The 24,287-nt window shown below is 41.8% G+C and overlaps 1 long non-coding RNA gene across 3 annotated transcripts in view; it reads right to left on the reverse strand.

The window, feature by feature from the left end:
- Positions 1–7,263: 7,263 nt before the first annotated feature.
- Positions 7,264–24,287, reverse strand: part of LOC131277456 (uncharacterized) — a 57,899-nt gene continuing 40,875 nt past the window's right edge. For 2 of the 3 annotated variants that reach the window (XR_011648177.1, XR_011648176.1), the window contains one exon: positions 22,575–24,217. This is a non-coding gene — a long non-coding RNA (uncharacterized lncRNA). Of the gene's footprint in view, positions 8,793–22,574; positions 24,218–24,287 lie in introns of those variants that run through there. The other variant, XR_009184628.2, reaches the window with a different exon arrangement.

A 24,287-nucleotide genomic window follows, 5' to 3' on the forward strand; every position in this document is an offset into this window, starting at 1 on the left:
GAAGCACCCTGGAGCTGGTAGCCAGGGACCCTTGGTCCTAGCTCTTCTGTCATATCCCAGTGCACATGGCAGGCTCTGCTGATTTCTTTCTGTTATTCCAGGTTTTGTTGACTTTCACCTTTGGCTGCTCCTGGCTTTCTCTTTCCACGTGATCTTCCCTATAAGACCTTCAGTAACAGGATTGAGACCCATCCTGCTTTACCTGGACCAGGCCTCAGCTGGTGTAACCTCGTCAGTAGACCCACATGATGGATTAGGTTTAAGAACATGCTTTTCTAGTGAATGTATCTCCAAACCACAAAAGCCAGTTACCCGCTCTTGCCCCAACCTGTCCCCTGCCCTGTCCTGAAGCTCTATCTCAGATGCCCAATGGCCATGGCCCTTTCGCTTGCTTCCTGAGTCTACAGAACTGTGGACATCTCCCACCTGCTGCTCACCTCACACCTCACCTCTCAGTTGTGGGTTCATGGCTGTGTGCTTGCTGTCTCTTGAAAGGAATAGATACAATACATTCTCCTATGTTTGAACCAGAACTGGGAACTAAGCTCAAGAGTTTTCTCTTCCCTGCGATCACCCTGAACCCCTGAAGCCTCTATCTGGCATTTTCTTTACACCAGATAAATTGCTCCCAGGGTTCCTAAGCAGCATGACCTCCTTATTTTACATTCCCATTTGTAGTTTGAAAGGCTCTGGAGGGTCTTGCACATTCCAAGTGACAGTTTGTTGTTGATGGTGTAGGAAGTGGAGAGGAGATAACGAAAGATCCCAGGGCTTGGGGTCATGGCAGGAGGCAGGAGAGACAGAGGAGAGGGCACCGAGGGCTGAGAGTGCCAAGGGGACCTTGCCCCATCTCCCAAACCACAGTGGACACCACATGCTGTGGTCACATCAGGTGCCAGCAGGACCAGGTCCCCCAGGAGCAGGGTCTCCCTAATGTGGAGCCAAAGACCCCACTGCTGGGCACTGCCCTGGGAGGGCAGTATGATGGGACATGAGAGGGAGAGGGTGGGCCCCAAATCACAAGCTCTTGATAAAAGCAACCATTTGTGGGACCAGCAGGACCCTGTGGCCTGCACTCCCCTCACCTGTCCCCATCAGCCTCTCTGGGCCCCGTGTCCTGTGGACAATTCCTGCATCTGCTCTGCACCCACCCTTACCTCCTCTTATTCCTCAGAGCCCCTAGCTTTCTCCCCCCACTCTGACTTGATGACCTTGTTTATTTCTGTTAAAAACTCCTTCTTTGAATACTGGTATGGGATGTAATTGACAGGGGACACATGGTTGGCAGGGAGTTCTACAGGGCATATATCCAGGGTACATAAAAATGTTTGGATATTTTCATAGTGGCTACAATTAAAAACAACAACTTAGGGAGTGCTGAGTTCCTAACCAGGGGAGCTCTATCACAGTCCCTAAAGGAACAGCAACAATCCCCCAAGTGAAGAGTAAAGACCAAAAAAGAACGAAGGTCCAACAATGAGCCCTTGATACTAATGACTATGCTTGTGAGCCTGTGCACCTGAAATAAGAACAAGGCCTAGAGCTGCAGGGTGCCTAAGAGTTACCTCCTAAGAGCCTCTGTGTTGCACAAATGTGGCCAGTCTCAAAGCCAAACTCAGCGTGTAGATGTGTTGCCTTCCCCCCAGCGTGGGACATGACCCCTGAGGATGAGCCTTCCGGGTGCCAAGGGATTGCTACCAAGTACCAGCTGATGATGTAACTAGAAAATGACCTTGAATAAAAGGGTCAACTCGGACCAGCAGAATATCTCAGTCTACATATAATACCAGGAGTTAAAAATGCTTTTTGACCTGAATAAAAGGGGGAAATGGAAAGGACAAATGAGTTTATATGGGCTATGAGTCTCCAAAAAGAGACAGGAGGTTATCAGAGGGGTTGCCCTTATACACGCCTCAGCAGAGTCCCAGAGACAGATAAAGTAGATAAAACCCCAGGTATTGGTTCTTCTGAGGGCTACAGAGACTCACAGGTTCTATGGTCATGGCAGATGGAGCTCAGTGCCATGTCAGTTGGCTCTACTTTGGAGTTTGTGTTTCTGTGTGATGGAGCTGGACTCAGATCTGATCTTTGTCCACAAGCCTCTCCTGTTACTTTTACCAGAACTATAGTTGGTGCTGGGGCTTAATGTATACCCAGGGGACCTGAATCTCTGGACTGACCATGTGATAGCCAGGCCCTGAGCCTCAACAGACTTGCAACTTCTACACTCTGGTTTATTGGACTTACCCCACTCAGCTAACATGGAAGTGAAGAAGGTCAACCACCACACCAGGGAACCAAGTGTGCCTGCAACTGAAAGCAGGAGATTTGCATCCAGCATCCATGTGGAATCTAAGCCCCCTCTTGATATAGATGTGGAGTGGACGCAACCATTCCAAGGTCCACAGGATGGAGGAATAGAGTATGGATTAGAGTGGATTTACTGATATTCTATTCATGAACTATTGTGATTAGTAATAGAAGAAAATGTGGCACTGGTGTGGAGAAAGTGGCCATGGTGGCTGCTGGGGGTAGGGAGTGGGAGGAAAAGATGTGAGGTGGGGGTGTTTTGGGGACTTGGAGTTGTCTTGGGTGGTGCTGCAGGGACAGTTACTGGATATTGTATGTCCTCCCATGGCCCACTGGGTGGACTGTGGGAGAGTGTGGGCTATGACATGGACCATTGACCATGAGGTGCAGTGGTGCTCAGAGATGTATTCGCCAAATGCAATGAATGTATCATGATGATGGAGGTTGTTATGGGGGGAGGAGTGGGGTAAAGGGAGTGGGGGGATATAGGACCTCATTTTTTTAATGTAACATAAAAAAATAAAGACAAAAAAACCCCCTCCTCCTTTGGGGGCATACTGACCTACTTATACTGCAAGTCTAGAGGCTACAGCTGTTATGGTTTGTGTTGACACGTGTCCACCTATGAAGCCAAGACTAAAATAATGAACATGTCCACCCCTGGAGTCCCCACTTGCCCATTCTCCACCCTCATTCCCTGCCCCCTATCCAGGGATCACTGCTGTGCTTCCTTTCACAATGGATTCCCCTGCACCTTCTAGAATTGCATGGGAGGGATTTGCACAGCACTGCTCTCTCTCTCTTCTCTCCCTGCCCCCTTGGTCTTCCTTCATTAACCCAGCATAATTATTTGGAGATCCATCATGGGGTGTGTATCCTTACTGCTAAGTAGGATTCCACAGTGTGGACAGACCACATGTGGCTCATGCTATACCCTGTCAGGCCTCTGGGTTGGCTCCAACTTTGGGCCTTTGCAGATAAAGCTGCTATGACCCAGAGACACATTAGTGGTGGCAGCACATTTGATCTCATTTCTCTCAGGTAAAAACCTTGGGGTGGAATGCAGGGGTTATGTGGCAGCCATTGGGTCTGGACACGTGGCTGCACCTGGTTCCTCCCTTCCCTCCCAACAAGCCCCCGAGTTGGTCCTCAGGGCCTCTTCTCTCCTGTTGCACCCCAAACAGGCTGCTACCCACAACCCCCACCTCCTTCCCACTTCTGCATTCAGGACTCCTTCCCCATTAGACCTCTCTGACATCCTATTTAAAATTGCTCTGTGCACCCCAATGTGTGAGATCCCCCCACTCTGTGGTGTGACACTCAGCAGGTCTGACATCCTGGTTGTCATCATCACTCTCCCTCCAGCACCTCTCAGGGTGCAGAGCTCTGCTCCTGACCCACACCAGCCATCCTGAGGCTCACTGATGGTAGGAAGCACTCCCTGGGGCTGTTGATTTCTAGGGCTCCCTTTGCAGTTCTCCAGACCTGGTACACACCTCCGCCTCCTTCCCAGCCCCGTCAGCTGTGGGTTGAGGCAGCACCTGCCTCTGGTCAGGGAGGCCTTCCTACAGGGCTCCATTTGTGTCCCTTCTTCTGCCTGTGTGCCCTGAGGAGGACGGAGGAAGAGAGTCTTAACTTTCCTGAGCTGGCAGCAGTAGCTTTTGGGTGTGTTAATTCAGAGAGAGGAGAGTGGAGGAGCTTCCTGTACTGGGTGGGGTTGGCAGCTCCCTCTGTTGCTCTTGCTGCTCCCTGGGTGCCTGAAAGGCCATTGCTGTTCCCTCCAGGCTTGGGGCCTCCCTCCTGCTTTGCCCCACCTGGTGAGACCAGGTCAGCTCCTCCTCTGGCTCATCAGGCCTTCGTGCCAGTGCTGGCAGCTCCCCTCAGGCAGGAGCATCCCTGGAGGACCCCCAGAGGCCCTTGGGGTGGAGAGGGCAGAGGCACCTCCTGGAGGACAGGTTGTGGCTCTCTTCCTGCTCCACAGAGTTTCTTTCTCCTCTAGGGAAGCATCTTCAAGAGCAGATGCTCTTTCCATCCTTATTAAAAATCACTCCCTGCTGAGATGGACAATCCAAGACATGTTTCACTAGCAGATTTTTTTAAAAAGAGACAACCTTGTGACTTTGAGTCCATTATGGGTTTTCAACCAGGTTTTATCAAGGAGAAAATGTGGTCTCCTTTCCTGCTCTTTTGTTTTTACTGTATATGGAGGGGAGGAGACCTGTGAAATGTCAGGTGAATGCCCCTCTGGTACATTCTGCCAGCTGTGGACCAGAATGTGTCACTTTATTAAAGAGTGTGTGTAGAGTTGCTGGTTTACTCACAGTATTGTCTCTGGGGGGTGTTAGTTTATTTCATTGCTTTTTTGTGATTTCCTTCATTTCAGGCTTTTTCTCTTCCTTCCCATCCTGCCTCCCATCTTTGCCCCCCTCTGCTGAATGCCACTGTGCATGCATTTGCCTGCATGTGCATGTATGCAAAGTGCCACTGTACACACAGGGCCCTAGCTTTGTGCAAACTAAGTTTCTCTCTGTTTCTGAGAAGCCCTAGGTGTCCTCCTCTGTAGCACAGGCAAATACTAATGCTACCTTTAACTTCCAAAATATAGCCCACTCGCACCTGTTCAGGAGGCAGGTTCACATCTGTCATCAGGCCTGTCCACAGGTCACCATCAGCCATAAGCTGGAGGGAGCAGTGGGGGAGGCTGCAGACCTTTCCTTAGTTCAGGACAGCCCATGTGCCCACCCACAGAGCACCAGGGCACCTGGCCTGCTGGGCCCCCCATCCCAGGAGCTTGTAGTGGTCTGAGCAGAAGTGTCCAGTGCCAGCAGAGCAGTCCCCAGGTGGGGCAGGAGACCATCCTCACTACAGGAGGATGGTGAGTGAGGAGCAGTGTGTGTTCTTTAACTGATGGCTGAGGAGATTACCCACCTGTGGCTCTTTAAAAGACACCTCTTGGCTCTAGGAGTTGCCACATTCCATGGCTCAGTGCTGCAGCCCTGGCTGTGGTTTGATTCTTGGGTGCCTGGGATGGGGAGATCATGAAAATCACCCTCTACAGACAGGCACTATCAAGATGATTTGGTTCCCTTTACACAGTCAGCCCTTGCCTGGCAGGTGTGGGTGAAGCCAGGGAAGGGGCAGGCATGGGCCATGCCTGAACTGAACCCCAGTTCTGGGAAGTATTTCCCTCTCCAGCAGCCCCACATCCTCCCTGATCTTATTTTGTAATATATATTCACCAACTAATCCATCCAATAGTGGGACCCACCTGCAGACATTTCAAACATGCAACTTTTACATGAAAGAAAAATTTCATTGCTTTTAATTGCCTCATCCAAGATCCCAGGTCTTTGGTGTTCACTAGTATAAGCACTAGCCACATTTGGCTATTAAATTTCAATTAATTAAATTTTTTTTTCTTTCAGAGAAGAAGCTGTAAATGTTTTGTAGCTGCCAGCAACTGTTTCCTGTGGAAACCTGGGGTGCCAGCTTGCACAGATCCTGTTCTTTGGGGCTGCATAGCTCCCTTGCTTTGTGTTATTGGGGGCTTCCTCTTTGTGCCCTGCATGCACCCCCCTCCAGTTTGGGGCTCTCTAGGTGCAGTGGCCATGATCTCCCCTTGGGGGTCCCTGTGCCCCCAGGTCCTGGGGACTCTGTGATAGGGAATGCTGTTATATCTTTCAAATTTTTGCAGTTTCTCTCCATCTTATTTTAGGAGTCATTTGTATGCAGGCCCATGTGCCCCTTATAGATAAATTTTCATTTTTTAGGATGTTGTGCTTTCATTTATACATTTGTTGAAAATTTGTGAAATTCATTCTACTTTTTTTGAGAAAGTATAAGAACTGCCCTTTCAAAATTAATAGAAGACACAAGCACAACAGATGATAATTAAGTTTACTAGGCCTGATACGGAGACTTTCATGCTAAGTCCATATCAGAAACCAAAGCCTAATTAAGTTCCTGTCTCTTGTAAAGGGTCCTTCTCCCTGAACCTGAAATTGGGGAGACTCACCAGCTCCCTTTTTTGTTCTGTAGCATAGTTCCTCTAAGTCAAGGCTAAGCCAAGTAAGGCACTCTGTAAGACTGTATTTTCTTTTTTAAAAAAAAGATTTATTTATTTATTTCTCTCCCTTCCCCCCTACCCCAGTTGTCTGTTCTCTGTGTCTATTTGCTGCATCTTTGTCCACTTCTGTCATTGTCAGTGGCAAGGGAATCTGTGTTTATTTTTGTTGCATCATCTTGTGTCAGTTCTCCATGTGTGCGGCACCATTCCTGGGCAGGCTGCACTTTCTTTCATGCTGGGCAGCTCTCCTCATGGGGTGCACTCCTTGCACGTGGGGCTCCCCTATGCGGGGGACACTCCTGTGTGGCATGGCACTCCTTGCGTGGATCAGCACTGTGCATGAGCCAGCTCCCCATGGGTCAAGGAGTCCTGGGGTTTGAACTGCGGACCTCCCATGTGGTAGACGGATGCCCTAACCACTGGGCCAAGTCCACTTCCTGACTCTATTTTCTTTCAGACTACCTTGTTCTGCCTATATGAGCCTTGCTCTTGGGCTGAATGCTGCCTAATTCATGAATCACTTAATAAAGGTGTGAAATCCAAAATGTTAATTACCTGGGTATTTTTTTGCACAGGTTCAGTGATGAGAACAGAATCTGAATGCCACTATGAAGGGCTCTGGAGATAAGAAGACAGAAGTAGGTTCCTGCTGAAACCTTTCAGCATGCTCTCCTCTCCACCATCTATAAGGTTCATGAGTGAGTCCCTCTTGGATCTGAGCTCCACTTATTTCTGTCTGTGCTCTCCAGTCTCACTAGCTTTCAGTCCAAAGTTCAGTGGGTCAATCTTTTTAATGAGAAAATTCAAGTTTTGATCCTGAGTCTCTAGCCTTATGGTTCAGTCCACAGTTTCATGTTTGCTATGGCTAGTTTCTTTGACCTGTGCACAAGTTAAGAAGCAAAATGATAAAGATGGATCCTCATTCTCTTAAAATGTTAATTCTCTATCCTATGGCACACTGGCATATTATACATATTCAAATATTATGGAGTTGGAAGCTGTACATATCGAACAAATTGGCAATATCTAACAAAGACAACCTAGAATTTTAATGTTAATTATGAGAAACATTCCAAGTAGACAAAATTACTCATCTCAGAGATGTGCTCCCAAATGTGATATCCCAGCCAGTCAAATGAGATGCCTATTTCAACTGATGCTCAGAGTATGTTAGCAATATTTTTAAAGTTTCATTAAATGATTCTTTGAAAAAGACAAGTGAGAAATTAAAAGCTCATGAGATGTCTATGTTTTCTGTATTTCTGTTTTTTATGTTTGATTAGTAGTTTAAATTGAAAGTATAAACTCTGTGTTTCTGTATGTTTGATGCATGATATTTTCCTACATCTGAATATTATTTCCAAATTAACTTATGAAACTCCTGCAAAGAGCTCTATTCAAATTGACTTAGAGATAAGTAAGCATTTACATATAAATTAACACTCCTAATGTTACAGGGAGCCCCATGCACAAGAGTGTACCCCCTAAGGAGAGCCACCCAGTGCAAAAGAAAGTGCAGCCTGCCCAGGAATGGCACCACACACATGGAGAGCTGACACAGCAAGATGACTCAACAAAGAGACACAGATTCCTGGTGCCGCTGATAAGGATAGAAGCAGTCACAGAAGAACACACAGCAAATGGACACAGAGAGCAGACAAAGGGGAAGGAGGGGAGAGAAATAAATAAATCTTTTTTAAAAAGTACAATATAAGCATAAATTTCATTCTACATGGGTGTGTTCTTCCCAACTCCATGTAATTACTGATCAAATAAACTAGAACTATATCTATTAGAGCTTATATTTTGATTTTATTATTTTTATTTTTATTTTTTGTCTTTATTTTTTTAATATTACATTAAACAAAATGAGGTCCCCATATTCCCCCCATCCCCCTCATCCCACTCCTCCCCCCATAACAACAATCTCCTCCATCATCATGAGACATTCATTGCATTTGGCAAATACATCTCTGAGCACTGCTGCACCTCATGGTCAATGGTCCACATTAGAGCCCACACTCTCCCACAGTCCACCCAGTGGGCCATGGGAGGACATACAATGTCCAGTAACTGTCCCTGCAGCACCACCCAGGACAACTCCAAGTCCCAAAAATACCCCCACATCTCATCTCTTCCTCCCACTCCCTACTCCCAGCAGCCACCATGGCCACTTTCTCCACACCAATGCCACATTTTCTTCAATTACTAATCACAATAGTTCATGAATAGAATATCAGTAAATCCACTCTAATCCATACTCTATTCCTCCATCCTGTGGACCTTGGAATGGTTGCGTCCACTCCACATCTATATCAAGAGGAGGCTTAGAATCCACATGGATGCTGGGTGCAATTCTCCTGCTTTCAGTTGTAGGCACTCTTGGCTCCCTGGTGTGGTGGTTCACCTTCTTCACCTCCATGATTATATTGAAAGAAAAATTATGTTTTCAAGATTGTTACCTTGAAGAGAGTTTCCAAGATCTTTTTGATCATTTAAATACATTTGCAAGATATGTTTTGTTAAAGGAAAATAAAGTTTTGTCTTAAATTTTAAAGTAAAATAAACTGGTTGTTGTAGAAAGAAATGGGAATATGTAGGACAATCATGAGTTGATACAGAAAGTTGAAGGTTTGCAGAAAATGGATTTTATTTGTCATGGCACAGGGTGGCTAAGATTTGATAGGTTTATAAGATTTTTAAGAGTTTTCCCATCAGACAATATCTTCATACAGTGCTTCATACAAAATCACTTCATACCGTGGTTTTCTCTCTGTTCAGTTAAAGTTTTCTTGTATTATCTGTCTGTTCTTAATAAGAAGTTATAAAAGGTTTTCCTTAACTGAGTGTCTTGTTTAGAAGCAAACTTTCTGTATCACCTCTGCTGTATATTTACCTTATCATCCTCTCTTGTTGTAGAGAATAAACCTCACTTTTGAAATAATTATGTTTATTTTACAATCATGCTACCTCCTATCTTTAGTTTTACAACTTTTTATTTTGTTAAGTTTTTATTGAAGATTATCATTCATATGTGAATATCCATAAATAATAAGTGTATAGTATAAGTTGTGAACTTACAAAACAAACATGAATATCATCATACAGGGCTCCTATATATTACCCCAACAGCAGTACCTTGCATTGTTATGAAACAATTGTTACAAACCATGAAAAAGCATTATAAAAATATGACTACTAATAAATATAGCCAATATCTTACATTTGGTGTATTTTTCCCCCAACTCACCCAGTTAATGACACCCTGAATTAGTATTATGTACTTATTATAGTTCATGAGAGAACATTTTCATATTCTGTTAGCCACAGTCCATCTTCTACCACAGGATTCACTGTGTTATACAGTCTCCTGTTTTGTACAATCCACTAAAAGTGTATACTCAGTGGCTCTCACATCCATTGCAAAGTTGTGCTATCATCACCTCAGTCAATTTTAGAACATTTTCACTACTTGAGAAGGAAAAATCCCATATCTCCTTATACCCCTTATTATTGTCCCTTAGAATTGATATAATATCTTTGCCATTGCTGCAAATATTACAATATTATTGTTAACTCTACTCTGTTATATGCAGATGGTCTCTTCTTGCACATGGTACTTTTTATAATACTTTTTGCACAGGGAGCCCATTTGCCATCTTTGGCAGCCCTAGGTGGGCTGCTCTTGTGGTTACTGGCAACCTACCCTTAGTTCCTGAAAATAAGCATAGCTCAAACAAAAGGACAGGTGAAATTTTCCGTGTGTAATCATCCAGGGGGCACTCCATCCTTGTAGCAGTTCCCCCTCTGTTTATACCCTCTCCTTACTCTTGAGGAGGTTTAGCTTCTGGAGCTGCTTCCTGCTGACTGTGGATGTTGTGACAGGTTCCAGTGGAGGAGCAGAATCTTGCCCTAGCTATGTTAAGGTATATTTGACTGTCAGCACACTGACAACAGAATCGTTCATAGCTCTGGGCTATGATCACTTGCAGTTTAATAGCTTCTAAACTTTTACTCATGAAGTACACCAAGCAGTTAAGAAGGCAGGGACCACATTTTAAGAGCATGATACCAATTATTAGGGGACTTATTATGGGTAAGAACCATGATAATTTAGGCATAGAGTTTTTGATGGATTCTCATATCGATTATGCAGGAGGATTGGTAATGTTATGAAGCTAAATGGCTTGGGTGTTTAGCCCTAGCTGCACTGATGTATTTAACCATGTGCAGCAGGAGATATTGGCTACTGCACATACCCCTCTTTGTTCTGCCAGAAGATGATCTAAGGCCATCTCATTATGCATGACATTTACTGTGTCTATAGAAACTCGAATTGTTTTGAGAATTGCATCAATGATATTGACACGTTCTTCTACTGTGGCTGTTAGGTTGCCTCATGATAGGCAAACCTTCCATAGGGAGTTGATAATCTTATGGTTAACCCTAGCCCAGCGACTTCATATCTAGGGTAAGTTTATTTCTGGTATGGCTAGTGGGCTGGTAAATAGAGATACCATGACTCAGATATCCTATAGTATATTGGCTCCTTATCCAAACATTGTTTACACATTCAGACTTGGGGATCAAGCAGTCCTCCTTCTAAGCCTTCAAAAGGCAGTTGAAAATGTATCTTTTTGGTGTACACAGGGCTTTCTAATTGGTTCTTTATAAAATTTGGATTTTTTTAAAAGACTCTGCAGCTGCCTATTGTTTTAATTAGGTCACAGCAGACATTAGATAGGGGACCCAGTTTGTAAGGTAACATGATTCACAAGGCAAGTAGGAGCAAGAATTTTTCTAAGCAGCCCACATCCTTGAGTTTTTATATTTTAGCTCCCACCTTGGATTTAAATAAGTATAGGATAGGTAAATAAAGGCTCCAACTTTTTTGTTCCCCTTTTAGATATTGGCTGTAGCAGTTTGATATTATTGATGAATTTCAATTCTAGGCATATCAGATGATACTGGATTCATAGGTTTACTTAATTAAGGAATTACAGAAACCTCTTCTGCCAGTAGGGCATTGAGTCCCCACCCACCAAAGAATGATATTTAATCAATTACCTAACTTCATATCTTGAGGAAAGAGAAAACTAAACCTAACATTAGTAGGAGGAAGGAAATAATAAAGATCAGAAAGGAGACAAGGGAGATAAAGCACAGAAAAACAACTGAGAGGATCAATGAAACCAAAATTTGGTTCCTTAAAAAGATTAATAAAATTGACAAACTTTTATCCAAACAAAGAGAAATGAGAGAAGATGCAAATAACTATTTAAGGAATGAAAGTGGGAACATTAACACTCATTTGGCAGAAATTAAAAGGGTTATAAGAGAATACTATGAACATTCATATGTCAATAAACTAGATAATTGAGAAGACATGAACAAATTCCTAAAACATAAAAACAACCTGCTCTGACTCAAGAAGATATAAAGATCTTAACAGACCTATAAAAGCAAAGAGATTGAATAATAATCGAAAATGTCCCATCAAGGAAAGGTCAAAGTCCAGATGGCTTCAGGGAGAAGTGTACCAAACATTCAAACAAGAATTAACACCAATTCTTCCCAAACTCTACCAAAAAACTAAAGTGGTAGGAATTCTTCCTAACTCATTATTCCATAAGGCTACTATTGTTCTGATACTCAAATCAGATAGACACATCAAAAGAAAACAAAGAACCACTTCCATATGAATACAGAAGCAAAAACTCCCAACAAAACACTAGCAAATCAAATCAAACTACATATATTATAAGGATTATACTCCATGACCAAGGGTGACTTATCCCCAGAATGCAGTGGTGGGCCAACCTAAGAAAATCACTCACTGTAGTAACACACATTAAAAACAATGGAGGGAACAATCTATGATCACTTCAATAGCACTGAGAAGCCTTCTGATGAAATCTACCATGATTTCATAATAAAATTGCTCAGAAAAATAGGAATGAAAGGTAACAACCACAACAAGTAAATACAAAAAACTCACAGCTAACATCAAAGTCAATGTGAGAAACAATGAAAGCCTGCAATGAAAGAATGAAACCTGAGGTCAGGAACAAGACAAGGATGCCCACTGTTACCACTTCTATTCAAAATTAAAATGGAAGTTCTAGCCAGGGTTATTAGGCAAAAAAAGAGAAAGGCATTTAAATCAGAAATCAAAAACTACCACTATTCACAGATGGTATGATCGTTCATATTGAAAATCCCAAAAAATCCTCAAGAAATCTACTAGAGGAAACAAATTCAGAAAAGTTGCAGGGTATAAGATAAACACTAAAAAAAAAATCAGTTTTGTTTTTCCATACCAGGAAAAAACACTGTGATATGGGCATTAAACATCAATTGCAGCAGCTGCAACACCTACTCTGCAGTTCATTGACATCACCCAGGATAACTAAGAAGGAGGTGGGGAAGGACAACCACCATACCAAGGAACCAAGAGAGTCTACAACTGCAAGAGAGTCCCATCCATCAGCCATAAGGGATTGAAGCCTCCTCTCAATTAGAAGTGGAGTAGGTATCCCCATTCCAGAATCGTCAGGATTGGGGAATAAAATATGGATGAGAGTGGACTTACTAATATTCTACTATGAACTTACTGGTATTCCAGCAATGGAAGAAAGTATATCATTGATGTGGAGACAGTGGCTGCTGGAGGTGCTGAAGGCACAGAAAGGGAAAAAGAGGTGTAATATGGGGGCATTTTTGAAACATGGAATTGTCTTTACTGACACTGCAAAAACAGATAGAGGCCACTATATATCCTAAAGAATTGAGTGAGAGTGAGTAGGAAGAATGTAAAGTATAATCGATGCTTCGTGGCAATGCTCCAAATGTGTTCATCAATTGCAATGAATGTACCACATTAATGAAAGAAGCTGTTAATGTGGGGAAGGGTGGGAGGTGTGTGGAATGGGGCATTTGGGAATCCCTTATACTTTTTGTGTAACATTTTCTGTAACCTAAGTACATTTGAAAAAATAAAAAAATCTTTAAAACATTCCATTCACTATAGCCTCTAAAAGAATAAAATACCTGATAATGAATTTAAATAAAGAGATGAATGACCTATACACTGAAATCTGCAAAGCACTTAATTAAATTTGACCTAAATTATGACCTAATTAATTTTAATTAATTAAAGATGATCAAAATAAATGGCGAGTCCTTGTTTCAGATTTAATATTGTTACAATATCAGTACTATCTGAAGTGATCTGCAGATTAAATGCAATACCCAAACTGGGGGGAAGGCAATACATTTACATGCTGAGTTTGGCTTTGAGACTGGCCACATTTGAGCAACACAGAGGCTCTCAGGAGGTAATTCTTAGGCAATTCTTAGGCACACTGCAGCTCTAGGCCTTGTTCTTATCTCAGGTGCACAGGCTCACAAGCATAATCATTAGTATCAAGGGCTCATTGTTGGATCTTCCTTCTTTTTTGGTCTTTCCTATTGCACTTGGGGGATTGTTGCTGTTCCTTTAGGGACTGTGATAGAGCTCCCCTGGCTAGGAACTCAGCACTCCCTCAGTTGTTTTTAATTGTAACAACTATGAAAATATCCAAACATCTTTATGTACCCTGGATATATGGATATATGCCCTGTAGAACTCCCTGCCAACCATGTGTCCCCTGTCAATAACATCCCACACCAGTGTTCCTCCTCTGACATTGTTGAACCTCTCTGTGATCCAAAACTTCTTCAAAAATGAAGCCCTATATTGCCAGGTTCCATTAGTAATAAAATGAAATATAGTGATGAGCTTAAAGGTTAGATATAGAATACATATTAATTTAGAAAAATTAAGGTAAAAATAAATTGGGGTACCAAAAAATTTAAAAATGCAAAAGCTTTATTTTTGATGTTTTGCCTTCCATCACTGCAATAAGTGTTGCCTTGTATGCAAACTGGCAAGGCAACTTCTTCCACCAAGGGATTACTACCAAGTACCAGCTGATGATGTAACTAGAAAATGACCTTGAATAAAGGGGTCAACTCGGACCATCAGAATATCTGTCTACATATAATACCAGGAGTTAAAAATGCTTTTTGACCTTGAATAAAAGGAGGAAAGGAAAGGACAAATGAGTTTATGTGGCTATGAGTCTCCAAAAAGAGCCGGGAGGTCATCAGAGTGGTTGCCCTTACGCACACCTCAGCAGAGTCCCAGAGACAGATAAAGAAGATACAACCCCAGGTACTGGTTCTTCTGAGGGCTACAGGGACCAACAGTTTCTGTGGTCATGGCAGGTGGAGTTCAGTGCCATGTCAGTTGGCCCTAATTTGGAGTTTGTGTTTCTGTGTGATGGAGCTGGACTCAGATCTGATCTTTGTCCACAAGCCTCCCCTGTTATTTTACTGGATCTGTAGTTGGTGCTTGGGTTTAGTGTATACCCAGGGGACCTGAATCTCTGGACTGACCATGTGATAGCCAGGCCCTGAGCCTCAACAGACTTGCAACTCCTACACTCTGGTTTATTGGACTTACACCACTCTGCTAACATGGAGATGAAGAAGGTGAACCACCACACCAGGGAGCCAAGAGTGCCTACAACTGAAAGCAGGAGAATTGCATCCAGCATCCATGTGGAATCTAAGCCCTTTCTTTATATAGATGTGGAGTGGACACAACCATTCCAAGGTCCACAGGATGGAGGAATAGAGTATGGATTAGAGTGGACTTACTGATGTTCTATTCATGAATGATTGTGATTAGTAACTAAAGAAAATGTGGCATTGGTGTGGAGAAAGTGGTCATGGTGGCTGCTGGGGGCAGGGAGTGGGAGGGAGAGATGTGATGTGGGGGCATTTCCAGGGGTTAGAGTTGTCCTGGCTGGTGCTGCAGGGACAGTTACCAGTCATTGTATGTCCTCTCATGGCCCACTGGGTGGGCTGTGGGAGAGTGTAGGCTATGGTGTGGGCCATTGACCATGAGGTGCAGTGGTGCTCAGAGATGTATTCACCAAGTGCAATGAATGTCTCATGATGATGGAGGAGGTTGTTATGGGGGGGAAAGTGGGGTGAGGGAGATGGGGGTTTATAGGGACCTTGTATTTTTTTAAGGTAACATTAAAAAATTTTTTAAAGACCAAAAAAATGAAAAAAATAATAAATGCAATACCTGCCAAAATCTCTGCAACCTTTTTTTAGGAATGGAAAAAGGTGATCCTCAAATTCATATGGAATAGCAAGGCACCAACTAGCCAAAACAATCTTTCAGAAGTCTCTAACTATATAATAAGCACACACAACAAGATATCATCCCAAATTATACAACATAACATAAAAAGAACTGGAAAAATCTCATCTATTCTCCAGGGGAAAAAATCAGCCAATACAGTCCCAAATGAACCAGAGAAGGAATTATGCATCAAAGCAGTCTCTGCTCAATAAGAAAGGTAAATACTCTTGAAATGAAAGAAAAGATAGTTCTCAACAAAGAAACATAAACAACAACAAAAATGTAAAAGGAAACTTTAGACCTATATATAAAATATCCAAAATTCAAGGAAAACTAACAAGATGTGGCAAAGTAAGGAGTTCCTAGAGTCAGCTCCTGCTACAGGGCAGTTAGTAATCACATGGTGCTATCTAAAGCACCTGTTTGGGTAATCCAGGAAGCCAGAAGAGCTTCATGCAACATCCTTGAAAGAACAGAAGGAAGGAGACTGCCCATCTGCAGAGAAGATTCAGAAGTAGAGCACCCCATGCCCTGGAAGCTGGTGCCCATCATCCAGTGGAGGCACAAGCCACCTCGGGAGCTATTCTGCAGCTGGAATAGGAAGCTCCACTTCCCAAAAATGGGGAAGGAAAACATAGTTGGGCACCAACTTCAGCTACTGATGAGTAAATTGAGAGGGCTACAGTATATAATTCTAAGAACAGCTAAAGTTTGAACCTGAACAAGTCAGAAAGAGGCTGGGTGTCACCATCTTAACTCCACGCTGGGCACAAGGGGAAGCAGGACAGAATAAAAATCCCAGTGCTGGTAGGGACCAGCACCTTTCCATCCAGATCAGATTGCAGCTCTAGCATAGGACCCAGCCTCACCTCCAGCAGGGAGGAAGCTGGGGGACCTGCATTAGCCTCTTTGGGAAATTACCAGCCAAGTTGAGATGTCAGAGAATATCCTACCATAGCAGCACAAGCTGCCCCAAGAGCTATCCTCTGGCTAGAAATGGAAGCTCCTTTTTCCCAAAAACAGGGGAGGAAGAGAGTTGGCCACTGATTTCAGCTACTGATTAGTAAATTCAGTTTGCTAGAGTCTAACCCTAAGAAGAGCTAAAGGATGAACCTGTCCAAGTCAGAAAGAGGCTGGTGGCCACCATTTTAACTCCACCCCCAGCAGAAGGGGAAGCCAGGCTGACCAAAATCATGGTTGAACATAGGGACCTGTTTCTTTCACCCAGATCAGCCTGCAGTCCTATTCTAGGCTTCAGCCCCACCTCTGGCAGGGGGGAATCTAGTGGACCCTGCACTAGCCTATCCAGGTAACTTCAGGAACCTTTAGCTGACATGGGCTGAATAACTGGAAGTCTACCAGGACAACTGTGGTCATCTTGGACCTGCAATACATAGATTGCTGCCCATGCCTGCAGCTCTGTCCCTGCCCCAGGCAGGGGTGAAAGGGGCATGAAGCTTCATCAGTTTCACTGGGCAGCCACAGTCACAGCCTGCATAACTTGAATTATTCCACACAGCTGTGATTCTGTCCCTACCCCTGGCAAAGGAGAAAGTTGAGAGAAGCTTCATAGGTCCCTGGGTAATGAGGGCAGCTTAAGCCTCCACAGCTTAGAGTACCAACTACATCCTTGGCTCCTACTGCACAACCAGCAAAGGAGAAAGGGCAGAAAGCCATAAACTAAAGAGGAAAAACTACACCCAGAATAAATACTCTACTACACCAGATGCCAATACAACAAAAAATTATAATCCACACCAAGGAACAGGAAGATATGGCCCAGTTAAAGGAACAAGATAATGTTCCAAGTAACAGAAAGGACTTGAGACAACTAATCATAGAAGTTCAAACAGGGAAACGGACTTTGGCCCAGTGGTTAGGGCGTCCGTCTCCCCGGGCCTCCTTGACCCGTGTGGAGCTGGCCATGCGCAGTGCTGATGCGTGCAAGGAGTGCCGTGCCACGCAAGGGTGTCCCCCGCGTGGGGGAGCCCCCACGCGCAAGGAGTGCGCCCGTGAGGAAACCCGCCCAGCGTGAAAAGAAAGAGCAGCCTGCCCAGAAATGGCGCCGCCCACACTTCCCGTGCCGCTGACGACAACAGAAGCGGACAAAGAAACAAGACGCAGCAAATAGACACCAAGAACAGACAACCAGGGGAGGGGGGGAAATTAAATAAATAAATAAATCTTTAAAAAAAAAAAAAGAAGTTCAAACAAATCTCCTTAATAAATTCAATGAGATGGCTAAAGAGATTAAGGATATTAAGAAGACACTGGAGGAGCACAAAGAACTCGAAAGCATACATAGCAAATTAGCAGATCTCAGAATGAAAGGTGCAATAAATGAAATTTAAAAACATTGAAATCATATAAAGCAGATTTAAGGAGGCAGCAAAAAGGATTGGTAAGCTGAAAGAAATGGCCTCTGAAAGTGAACATAGAAAAGAACAAATGAGGAATGGAAAAAATTGAACAAGGAAACAGGGAAATAAATGACAGCAAAAGATGTACAAACATACATGTCATGGGTGACCCAGAGAAGAAGAAAAGGGAAAAGGGGCAGAAGGAATATTTGAAGAAACAATGGTAGAAAATTTCCCAACCCTATTGAAGGACATAGATATCCATGTCCAAGAAGCACAATGTACTCCCATCCAAAAAAATCCGAATCAACCAACTCTGAGACACATACTAACCAGAATATCTGATGCCAAAGACAAAGAGAATTCTGAGACCAACAAGAGAAAAGCAAAGCATGACATAAGGGATACCCAATAAGATTAAGTGTTGATTTCTCTTCAGAAACCAGGGAGGCAATAAAACAGTGGCGTGATATATTTAAGATACTAAATATAGAAGTAAAACTTCCAGCCAAGGATCTTATATCCAGCAAGACTGTCTTTCAAAACTGAGGATGAGATTAGAATATTCATAGATAAACAGAAACTGAGAGAATTTCTAACCAAGAGGCAAGATTTTCAAGACATACTAAAGGTTACGCTAGACCCTGACAAGAAAAGACAGGACAGAGAGGCCTGGAAGAGAGTCTAGAAATGAAGATTTTATCAATAAAATTAAAAGAGGAAAAGAAGGGTGAAAATAAAATACGGCAGATAAAACTCAAAAAGTCAAGAAAAAACTTAACCAATGATGTAAGGCACTTGTATTCATAAAACTGCAACTCAATATTAAAAAAAAAATTAAAAAAAGTTCTAAATAACTGGAAGAATATTCCATGCTCATGAATTGGAAGACTAAATATCATTAAGATGTCAATTCTACTCAAATTGATATACAGATTCAATGCAAGCCTGATGAAAATTCCACCAGAATTTTTTTTAATTGAAAACACAATTATCAAACTTATTTGGAAGGGTAAGGGATCCTGAATAGCCAGGAATATCTTAAAAAGGAAAAGCGAAATCTCACCTCCAGACTTTAAATCATATTTCCTAGATATAGTGGTTTAAAAAAAGCATGGTACTGCCATAAAGACAGACACATAGACCAATGGAATCAATTTGATGGTTCAGAAACAGACCCTCACATGTATGGTCAAGCCATTTTTGACTAGCCTATCAATCCCACACATCTCAGGCAGAATAGTCCATTCAACAAATGGTGCTGAAAGAACTTGATATCCATAGCCAAAAGAAGGAAAGAGGACCTCTATCTCACACCTTATCCAAAAATTAACTCAAAATGGACCAAAAACCTAAAAATAAAAGCAAGAACCATAAAACTTCTAGAACAAATGGTAAGAAAGTATCTTCAAGATGTGGTGGTACATGGTAGATTCTTAAAGGAGATAAGAGGAGGACTGAGATGGACTACTGATGGTTAATGTACATAAATTTTAATTAGCTTTGCTGTGAAAGTGTGGAAATGTATAGAGCGGATGGTAACACATAGCGAGTAAAAGCTAGTTTATAAATGGGGATGTGGTGGAAAATGGTAATCTAGATATGAAATGCCAATTGACAGAATGCTAAAGAAATAATCTAGGAACCCTGAATAGCACAGCAAACCAAGAAGTAGATGAGAATTGTGTTTGATGGTACAAATGCAAAAGTGTCCTTTGTTAGCTAAAGCAAATGTACATCACTACTGTAAGGTGGTGGGAATGTGGAGAAGTATGGGAAAAATACAACTGGAGTGACCTATGGACTCTGATTAGCAGTAATAATATAATATTGTTGCATCTATGCCAAAGATGTACTGTGTTGATAATGGGGCAATATGGAAAATGTATGCCAAATGTACACTATGGTCATGGTAACAATCAGATGATATTATCTTATCTGTAACAAATGTTCAGATAGAGGGGTGTTGTTTGGGAATTCTGTACATGTGCATGATTGTTTTATAAGTTTACAACTTCTGCCATAAAATTATAGTTAAAAAATAATAATAGGGTAGGTTGGGGGGGAAATACACCAAATGTAACATAAGAACAACAAGATTTTGACAAAAATCTTTCATAATTTGTAAGAAACATCTCATGAAAATGCAAGGTGTTGGTGGAGGGTTGATGTATGGGACCCCTGAATGATGTTACACATGTTTGCTTTCTAACTTCACAATTTTTACCATACTTATTATTTATGAATGATCATATATAAATGATATAAAGATAATAATAGGGTGGGTTGGGGGAAAATACTGTGGTTAGTAGTAATATTGTGACAATGCTCTTTAATCATTAGGTTAAAATGTTTAACAATTCAAGGTATTGGTGATAGGGTGAGGTATGAGAGTCCTGTATCATGTTATATATATTTGTTTTGTAAATTCACAATTATTATTATACACTTAATGTTTATGTATGCTTATGTATGAGTGGTATACTCTAATAAATTTTTAAAAAATGTTTTAAAAAGCATGGGACCCACTGAGTCCATCACTCTCCTTTCTGGGGAACAGGATTGGAAGGAGACTATCTGGGGAGTCAGGCAAGCTAAAATTAGATTCAATTATAAAACAAAGTTGAAAAATTAGGTATTTTTTTATCACCAATTTACAGATGAGGAATAGGTACAAAGATCTCAAAGTACTTTTCCTGAAGTGACCCACCAAGTACATGTCAGGATCTAAGTACAGGGAAGTCTGACTTAAGGTAAACCACTGTGGAAATGACTTCACAAGAGTCACAATTCCATCCAAGTTGGGCCTCCCTCAAAGCCCATGGTGAGCCTCAACTACATTCAAGGGCTGCAAATATGATGGTCTGAAACCACCTACCCAACAAGAAGGGTCATCATAGAGATGGTGGAAAGAGCCACCGTCTCCACCCTTTACACTTTATTAAATAAAGTGAGTGCATGGTGACTGTTTAGGACTGTTTAGGTGATCCAGTGAGCAAGAGATAAAGAATCAGCAAATACAACTTGAAGAAGAGGGGTCAATGGTAGGATAACAGAGCAGGTAAGAAAGATGCTGTGAGTGGATGAAGTTCAACCTGCTGCCCACATAGGATGTCCCAGGTTTGGTTCCTGGTGCCTCCTAAAAACAAACAAGCAAACAAATGAATAAACCAACTCAAGGGAGCCTATGTAGGCTCAGTGGTTCAGTGCCAGCTTCCCACATACAAGGTCCCAGGTTCAGGTTCAATGCCCAGTCCTGGTACCTCAAAAAAAAAAGGTTACCTAAGTCAGAGAAGACAAGACTGGAGCTGGGGATCAAAGGAGGAGGAGGAAGCAGGCAAATGGTGAGGGGCTATTTCCACATCAAGAAGGAAGAAAGAGCTTTATCACTCAATTACCTCCAAGGGAGTTGGGCATGACAAAAAAAAAAACATTAAAAATGTGCAAAGTATTTACATAGACATTTCTACAAGGAAGATATACAAATGGTAAATAAGCATAAGAAAAGATGCTCAAGTCCATTAGCCATTAGGGAAAGGCACATCAAAGCATGATGAGCTGTCCTTCACACCCACTCAAAAGGCTATTATTTTTTAAATTGGAAAATAGCAAGTGCTGGTAAGGATGCATATAAATAGGAAACCTCATACACTGTTGGTAAGAATATAAAATAGTGTATTGGCTGTGGAAAACAGCTTGGCAGTAACTCAAAAAGTTAAACTAAAATTACCAAATGACCTGGCAATCCCACTTCTGCATATATATCCAAAAGAATTGAAAGCAAGGATTCAGACAGGTATTTGTATGTCAATGTTCAGAGCACAATAAAGAAAGGGTAGAAGCCAAATAACTACCAGCAGATGAATGGATAAACAAAATGTGGTGAATACATACAATGGAATATTATTCAGCTCTAAGAAAGAATGAAGTCCTGATGCATTCATCAACATGGATGAACCATCAGGACATTACATTCAGTAAAATAAGTCAGACACAAAAAGACAAATATTGTATGATCTCACTGATATGAACTAAGGATAAGAAGCAAACTCACAGATTTAGAATCTAGAATATAAGTTACCAAGGGATACAATGGGTTAGAGAATGGAAAACTGATATTTAAATTGTGCAGAATCTCTATTTAGGTTGATTATAAATGTTTGGGAATGGATAGTGGTGATGGTAGGACCTTACTGTGAATTATATGTTTGTGAATATGGTTGAGAGAATTTGTTTAAGGTCATGTACGTTACTAGAAGGAAAGCTAAAAGCCTAAAGGTGGGATTGTTTAACTAAATGAATGTGTTATGGATGATGGACTGAGGTTAACAAATACAAGATTGCTCTTTCATGAATTATAACAAATGGATGACACTATTACACATTGTTAATAATAGGAAGGTAGATGGAAAAAATACACCTAATGTAAACTAAGGATTATAGTTGTCAGTAATATCTTATATTCTTTCATCAATCCTCACAAAGCTGACACACTAATGCAAAGAGTCAACAATAGAGGGATACATGGGAACATTGTATTTTTTACATGAATTTTCTGTAAACATACAACTTCTCTCATTTAAAAAAATTATAGTAATTTAAGAAAGCATTATGCTAAGTGAAAGAAACTAGATGCAAAGTACCATATATTCTATGATTTCATTAATATAAAATGGAAAGATAAATTTATAGAGATGAAATTTATAGTGGTTATGGAGGGCTGGGGAATGATAGAGGGATTGAGAGGTGACTTCTAAGGAGTATAGGGCTTTCCTTCTAGGATTAATGAAAATGTCCTGAACTTGATTGTGGTGAGGAATGCACACATCTGTAATTATAATAAAGTACACTTAGGATAGCTTATATGGTATGTAACTATATCTCAATAAATGCTTTTAAAACTTGGAGCACACATTGTGGAGGTTCTTGTAGTGCAATGTAATAGCCTTGCATTTTACTATAAACTGGGAAAGTGTGGGGGTTTCAGTAAAGAAAAACAAGGGCCAAGACTTGTCTTAGGTTTTAACAGGATCATTCTGGCTGCTAGGTAAGAATGGACCACAATGGCAAGTAGGTCAAAAGGCAGACTAGTTAGGGAGCTATCACAGCAGTCCAGGCAAGTGATATGGTGGATTAGATAGAGCAGCAGCAGTTAGGGAAACCAGGTGGTCGGGTTCCACACTTATTTGAAGTAGCTGTTGCTGGATTACTGTGGGGTAAGAAAGTGACACAATCCCAACTCCAAAAGACAGAGGAATGAACAAACAGGAGGAATGCACCTATGGATAAGTAGACTATTATTATTCTAATAATGGAAGAACATAACATTGATATAAAGACAGTGGACACAAGAGGTTCTGAGGGGAGGGAGAGGGAAGAATAGGCATTACATGGGGCATTTTTCAAACACTGGAATAATTTTGCATGATACTGCAATAACAGATACACGTCATTATACATTTTCTCAAACTTATAAAAATGTGCTGTGCAAAGTGTGAAACAATGCAAACTATAGACCATGCTTGACAGCAATGCTTCAATATGTGCTCATCCCATGAAACAAATGGACCACACTAATGAATGAAGGATAATGTATATGGGGAAAAGTGTGTTAGAGGGAGGGAGTAGGGTATATGGGAACCCCCTATATTTTTGATGGAACATCTATGGCAACTAAAGCTCCTTTAAAAATAATGAAAATAATTTTTTTTTAAAATTGTGACACTGAAGCAGAAGTATCAATGGGGTTGTGATGTTAGGCAAGAGAAAGACTGGGGTATCATCAAAACTAGTTGATATTTGAAAACATGGAAAGAGATTCTGAAGAGAGAGTGCATTGAATGAGATCCATAAAAAATAAAAATGATACATGGCTCTTCACCAAATTTTTTTTTTAAAGATATATTTATTTAATTTCCCCCCCTCCCCTGGTTGTCTGTTCTGTTCTTGGTGTCTATTTGCTGCGTCTTGTTTCTTTGTCCGCTTCTGTTGTTGTCAGCGGCACGGGAAGTGTGGGCGGCGCCATTCCTGGGCAGGCTGCACTTTCTTTTCACGCTGGGCGGCTTTCCTCACGGGCGCACTCCTTGCGCGTGGGGCTCCCCCACGCGGGGAACACCCTTGCGTGGCACGGCACTCCTTGCGCACATCAGCACTGCACATGGCCAGCTCCACACGGGTCAAGGATGCCCGGGGTTTGAACCGCAGACCTCCCATATGGTAGACGGACGCCCTAACCACTGGGCCAAAGTCTGTTTCCCTTCACCAAATTTTAAAACTACAGACCTGAAAAAAAGAAACTATAAAAGCAAACTACAGACAGAGAATAATATTTGCAAACTTAAGTATGACAAAG

This window comes from Dasypus novemcinctus, unplaced genomic scaffold (genome assembly GCF_030445035.2).
Source record: "Dasypus novemcinctus isolate mDasNov1 unplaced genomic scaffold, mDasNov1.1.hap2 H_2, whole genome shotgun sequence".
Classification (NCBI taxonomy): domain Eukaryota; kingdom Metazoa; phylum Chordata; class Mammalia; order Cingulata; family Dasypodidae; genus Dasypus; species Dasypus novemcinctus.